Here is a 6,974-nt window from a genome sequence, read left to right as displayed (position 1 = left end):
CCACCCTCCTTCCCCAGACTGCAAATGTTCATCTTTAGCTTTTGTCTTGTCTTTCTCCTCCTTGTCACTTCTCTGATCCTCTTACTTTCAAGTATTGCCCCACACTTTTCAGAATTGGATTTAGCACTATGCAAAAAGCTCAGTTGATCTTGCTCTTCATCTGCTGGGAAAAGGCAGAGTTAAACAGGGTTTGGGAAAACAATGGAGTCAAAACAGGTGCTTCTTTTGCACAGCTGTGGAGTAAAGCCGAGAACAGTTCAGCCATGGGTCAGAAAGCCCAGATGTCAGTACAAAATCAGGGTCGCCAATCCAAGGTAGCATCCTCAAAAAACAAAGCCAAGTCCAAATGCCTTGCTGGTTCAAAAGCCCAGGGAGAATCCAGAAGACTTGCTCAGTGAGGGGAGCAGCTTGAGTATGGGCCAGGGTAGTGAGTAAGCAGCTGCAGCCTTAGAGTTCATGTCTCACTGTCATGGGGTAGGGAAGAGCAGCATCTTCCAAGCAGCTGAAGAACTGATCAGTGATAAGTTCAGAATGCTATTTGGCTTTCCTTTTTAGGCTAAGACAAAATTTCTCCATGTCACTAAACATAGGCCTCAGACCCTCTGGTGGATCAGGACCAAACTTTTGAGATGTTGAGTAAGTAGATGTGCCCCAAGCCAAATTGTTCTTCCCTAATTGGACCATGTGATAGTCTTTTGAGCTTGAAAACTTGAGAGTCCTCTTTCTTTCCTTCCTCTCCATTGACTGCTGCCATTGAATAAGTCACTGGACTGTGACGTTTCAGTGACTCCCTCATACTCTTCCTTTTTGCCTTCTATTTCTGCCCTCAGACCTGAACAGTCTCAGTCCTGAATTGCTTCCTCATAGGACTTTCTGACTGCTGTCCCAGTTTGCCAGTTTATACTATACCCTAGTCCATTTCTTTTATATATTGGTAATTTTTGAATTGCCTGTAGGATAAGTTATGCCCATCATTAGTCCATCCACACTGCCCTCTGAACATTTAGGCATAAAGTACTTTTCCCAACTGTACCTCCCAACTGCTTCCCTATTTGGACCTTCTATTGAGCCAAGTATATTGCCCTTAGAACCCAAGTGCTTTCTGCATCAGTTTTTGTCCATGTCATCCCCTTGGAAGACCATTCACTCTCCTCTGTGCCCATTTAAGTTCTATCTTTAAGGATGCAGAGCCAGTCTTAGTTCATTCAAGATCTTGGCCAAAAGTCCCTATGCCCTGAGAACTCTCTGAGCACTTTCTGTCCATTTCCCCCATCCAGTCCTGTACTGTACCAGGCTGTTTGTTGGCTTTCATGTGTGTTTATTGACATTCCTGTCTAGAGTTTTAAATGCTTTGATGGCAAAAGTGGGCTTCTCACGGTAAAGACATCACTCTAAATGGCTTAGCATTGTCCTGAAGGTACTAAATTTGCTGTGGATTCAGTGTAGTTACAATGCTGCGGTGCAGTGAGTCGCAATATTTTTCAAAGATGAGTATCCCTTTGTTCCCTTTTCACTGTCAAAAAATTTGTATCTTACAAATGTGTTGTGATTCATTGGTTGAAATTTTAGAAAAACTGTAATGACCAGAAACTTTTGTGAATTTGATAGTGCTTTACAATGAAGTTTTATTTCAGCATGGCAACATCCACATGTTTGAAACCTAGTCAGATGTATTTGTAAGATGGTTTTATTTATTTGATCTACAGATAATTCTTAGTGAGCATGTGGTTTTGCTGACCTCTGCAATAATGTTTGCTCTCCATGTGTCCCGACGCCCCATTGTTTGGTCATATTATTAATCATAGGGCTGTTGCAGGGATTAAATGAGATGCTATATGTTAGATTCATTGCACAGCATTTGGCATTCAAGTGATCTTGATCGTTCTTTTCCTTCCCATGCCACACAATATGCTTATTTTGAAGGTGAGACCTGCTGGGACCTTCTGGCCAGTTTGATTTAGATGGGACAGAGTTTGGGGCAGTAAATAGCAGTGACTCTGAGAGGGAAGGGGAAATGGTATTGAAGGTCACCGAGAGCATCAGTTTTTGAACATTTTACTCTCAGGGCTCCTGTACCCTCTTAAATATTGATGACCACAAAGATCTTTTGTTCATGTGGAGTAAATCTATCAAAAAGCTCTAAACATATTTCTGTATTATTTCATTTAAAATAACAGTAATAAACCAACATGTTTTTATGAACAATATATTTCCCCAAAGGAAAAAAATTACTGTGAAGGGCAGCATGGTTTTAAATTTTTACAAATCTCTTTAATATGTAGTTTAATAGAAGACAGCTTGATTCTCATATCTGCTGCTGCATTCAGTCTTTTATGATATTTGGTTTTGGTGAAATAAAGGAAGAAAGATCCAGGTTCTTACAGATTTGTTGGAGAAGGCAGGAGTGCTGCAATAGCCTTTCAGATATTAAGACTATATAGTAAATATAGTAAATATATCTTACTAAAACTCAGCAAGTGGTAATTTCTTAAAGGTTAGTTGCAATATGGAATCTGAAGCATATTAATGAAGTTTTCATACACTGCTACATTAAAATTCATTGTTGTCTTGATTTTAAATGGGTATTTTAATTATGCATGATTTTATAACATCAACTATTGGAAAATATTGGTTCACTGATTTATGCAGAACTTCTAAATGCTGACACATTTCATCATATACTTGCACAAAATTACATTCAGTATTAATCACCACCAATGTCATCAGATGAGTACTGGGAAGCTGTCAGGATCATGGTGGCAAATACAAGATATTCAAAATTCTAATTTTCATTCAAAAGCCTGAATTTTATAATTGCCCACAAACACTGTCAGTTGTTTTCCTTGAAGTGGTGGGCTAACTTTCTTCATTTTTGAGAATATGTCTGCCAAATGCCCAAGACTGAATAGCCATAATTTGTCCTTGCCCTTTAAAGTGTTCCACAAAGTGAAACAATGTGAAAACAGTGATCCACAAAGCAGGCAGATAGTTCACCTTGCAACTCAAATGAGAACATAAATGCCTTTCCCCGAGGCAGCCATTGTACTTTGCTATGCAGCAAAAGTGCTTTATGAGTACTTTATATTGTCACACAAACTATGAAAAAAGAGGTGCACTCTGGTTTTAGAGTTAATATAATGAATAATTTTTAGAGTTTCATGAGGGACATTCTTGAGTGAAACTGGCATTTTTTAAGAGTAGTATGTTTTTTATTCACCGAGGAACTAAAAGTTCATTTCTAGATGTTTCTCTTGTATGCTTCATTCATTTTATTGGTAAGCAGAGCCCTATAAAAGGTGGCCCCACCTAGTCCTCAGACTGAGACCCATCCTCATCTTGACTAATCCGGAAGTAACGAAGTTCGTAAGTCTCCTTGTCAGGAGCAACCACACAAAGTCAATCCTGAAAATTGCTCTTCTTAAGGTATTTCTTGGTTAGATGTTTCAAATATCTTTTAGAGAACTGTTTCTGAGAAACAGCTGTGATTTTATTCTTGAAGGGTTCAATGTGAACAACATTCCCAAGATTTGCATTTTTTCCCCATGGACTTAAACCTTTTCCTGTAGAAATTGTTCCAAATTTCCATAATCAAAAATTCTATCTTGTATGTGATGAGTAAGGTCCAAACCAAACTTCCAGGTTGTCCTTTAGGCTTCTTGACGTTTGGCACCATCTTGCAGGCAATCTGACATTTTCTTTTTACTATGTGGCAGTAAACAGTACAGTGATGATGAGTGCAGTTTGGCACCATTGGCTTACTTGGTGCTAAGACGCCAGCAGTATTACCCACCATTGCTTTTGCAGTGCCATTAGAAATGTCAAACAGCATGCCCTGGCTGGTGTAGCTCAGTGGATTGAGCGTGGGCCTGCGAACCACACTATCGCGGTTTGATTCCCAGTCAGGGCACATGCCTGGGTTGCAGGCCAGTTCCTAGCGGGGGACGCACAAGAGGCAACCATACACTGATACTTCTCTCCTTCTCTCTTTCCCTTCCCCTCTAAAGATAAATAAATAAAATAAAATAAAAGAAATGTCAAACAGCAAATCACATCTTAGTGTTATTATGGGAATAGTTTTGACCTCAAGGACCCTCAGAAGGGAACCTGGGAATCCCTAGGGGTCTATGGGCCACATTTTGAGAACCACTGCTCTAAACTTTTACAAAGGGGCAGCCCTCCCTGGACATAAAATACAGCTACTAGCACATTTGGGAGGACAGCCAAGGTCTTTTTCACACAGGGCAATTTACCTTACTTTTTCGACCTGAGATGGACTTTTTATTTCTTTGCAAAACTGAAGGCATCTGGTTTGGGAGCACAATTATTCTCCACTCACCTTTAAACTGCCTCAGCTATTACTAAGTCTCTGGCAGTGATATGTTGATTATGTGAATTTAAAGCCCACAGGAGCTAGAGGAATGACAGATCAGATTCCCTTAAATGAGAAATAAAATCCAGGAGCCTGGCAGAGGGACATACGGTTCTCACTCCTGCTGACCTTTGGTGTCACTCTGGTAGAATGACTGCTTCTGGGCCAGATGGCAACGTGGCTAAAATGGAGATGTCTCAACCTGTTTCCCAGCATTAATTGTGCACGTAGAGCTTCCTCGTGCAGTCCTTAATTCTTCATTGCCAAATTCATTTAGATATTTTTTTAATATATTTTATTGATTATACCATTACAGTTGTTCTATTCCCCCCCTTCATTCCCCTCCACCCGCACACTCCCTCCCCCACCCTTCTCTCCCCCTTAGTTTATAACCACATGTCTCAAGTTCTTTAGGTTCTATATTTCCCCCACTATTCTCACCCTCCCCCCTATCTATTTTCTACCTACCATCTATGCTATTTTCTGTGCCTTCTCCCCCCTTCTCCTCCTCCCACCCCCCTGTTTCTAACCCTCCATGTGTTCTTCATTTCTATGGTTCCACTCCTGATCTAGCTGTCCTCTTGGTTTGCTTTTGTTTTAGGTGTGGTTGTTAATAACTGTGTGTTTGCTGTCCTTTCACTGTTCATATTTTTCATCATCTCTTTCTTATATAAGTCCCTTTAGCATTTCATAGAATAAGGGCTTGGTGATGATGAACTCCTTGAACTTGACCTTATCTGAGAAGCACTTTATCTGTCCTTCCATTCTAAATGAAAGCTTTGCTGGATAAAGCAATCTTGGCTGTAGGTCTTTGGATTTCATGACTTGGAATACTTCCTTCCAGCTCCTTCTTGCCTGGAAGGTCTCTTTTGAGAAATCCCCTGACAGTTTGATGGGAACTCCTTTGTAGGTGACTGTCCCCTTATCTCTTGCTGCTTCTAGGATTCTCTCCTTCATTTTAGTCTTGGCTAATGTAATTATGATGTGCCTTGGTGTGTTCCTCCTTGGGTCCAACTTCTTTGGGACTCTCTGAGCTTCCTGGATTTCCTGGAAGTCTATTTCCTTTGCCAGACTGGGGAAGTTCTCTTTTATTATTTGTTCAAATACATTTTCCACTCGTGGCTGTTTCCTTCCCCCTTCTGGTACCCCTATAATCCGGATGTTGGAACGTTTAAAGATGTCCTGGAGGTTCCTAAGCCTCTCCTCATTTTTTTGAATTCTCATTTCTTCATTCCTTTCTGGTCGGATGTTTCGTTCTTCCTTCTGGTCCATCCATTGATTTGAGTCCCAGTTTCCTTTCCATCACTATTGGTTTTCTGGACATCTCCCTTCATTTCAATTAGTTTAGCCTTCATATGTTTCTCTAATTTGTGACTGTACTCTACCAATTCTGTGAGCATCCTGATAAATAGTGTTTTAAATTGGGCTTCTGAGAGGCTGGCAATCTGTTGGTCGCTTAGAGTTATTGGCTCTGGGACTTTGAGTTCTTCTTGAGCCATCCTTTGGGCTATTTGTGCCTGTTAAGTAGCAGGAACGGAGCCCTAGGTTTTCACCAGAGCAGGGCAACTCAGTCGCTGGGTTGTGACGTCGTATGTGGGGGCGGGGTCAAAGAGGGACAATGGCTTCTCTCTGGCGCCCGCCGCCGCCGCCGCCTCGACCCCCACCAGCACCGCAGCCACCACCGTAACCAGGGCCACGCGCCCCGCTCCTCGGCATGTGGGTGTGCCACCGCTGTCAGCCCTCCACCACTGGGTTTGCCCCCTGGGGCCTGTGTGGTCCGTCTCACTGCATGCGAATGTGCGACCTTGGTCAGTCTTTTCCGAACCCCAACTAGTTCTGGGCTGCCTGCGCTCCTAGATCTGCCCTGGCTGACCCATCTCCGCTGCTGGCTCCACCTCTTACCGTCCTGGTTGAACGGTTAGTAGCTGTCGGACTTCCGTATAATTCGGTTTTCTGGCCTCTGGGTGTGTGGTAGTTCACCAAAAGTTTTGTTGTATCCAAACTTGGTTGTGGGAGAAGGCACAGTGTTTTCACCTATGCCTCCATCTTGGCGGAAGTCCCCCATTTAGATATTTTTGAGGCAGCTGACTTCAGACAGGCCTCCACGAGTCCGAGCAGTTTCAAAAAGTGCACTTTCTTTTAAATCTCCAAACCTGATTTTTTAAATATCTAATTACTGTTACAGACCAACAGATACTGAATCTTTTGTCAATGGAATGTAAGTCTAGCAACTTTTAAGAGAATGTGACTGAAGGACAGTCTCTATGTCCTAAAGGAGGTGGCTGAATGGAAGCCCATTTCACGTTCTGTTTAAAAGCACGGTATAAAGATCGATTTGTAAAGGTAGCTTTCAAGATATGGAGCAAGATAGTTTCTCAGATCTGATGAGGATAAAAGGAAGGTCAGTACCCTTTATTTTTATCAACAATTCCACCAAATAATACTTATTAAGGGCTTTCAGGTCAGGCTTCTCAGCTTTAAGCAAGCAAATACTTTATGCAGAGCTAGCTATTGGAAGTGCTGAACCAGAGGAGATCCTGGGTTTGGGGTGTGTACACTACAAGTTAACATCTCTTGCCCATAGGAAAGCATGCTTTCATGACTC

The 6,974-nt window shown here is 41.9% G+C and overlaps 1 pseudogene; it reads right to left on the bottom strand.

Moving 5' to 3' along the window:
• Positions 1-3,211: 3,211 nt before the first annotated feature.
• On the bottom strand, positions 3,212-3,673 carry LOC118987283 (60S ribosomal protein L22-like 1; annotated as a pseudogene).
• Positions 3,674-6,974: the final 3,301 nt, after the last annotated feature.

Source organism: Sturnira hondurensis, unplaced genomic scaffold, assembly GCF_014824575.4.
Source record: "Sturnira hondurensis isolate 20B ecotype Veracruz unplaced genomic scaffold, ASM1482457v3 Scaffold0005220, whole genome shotgun sequence".
NCBI classification, from domain to species: Eukaryota; Metazoa; Chordata; class Mammalia; order Chiroptera; family Phyllostomidae; genus Sturnira; species Sturnira hondurensis.
Note: the sequence above shows the minus strand (reverse complement) of the source record. Positions and strands in the feature narration are given on the sequence as shown.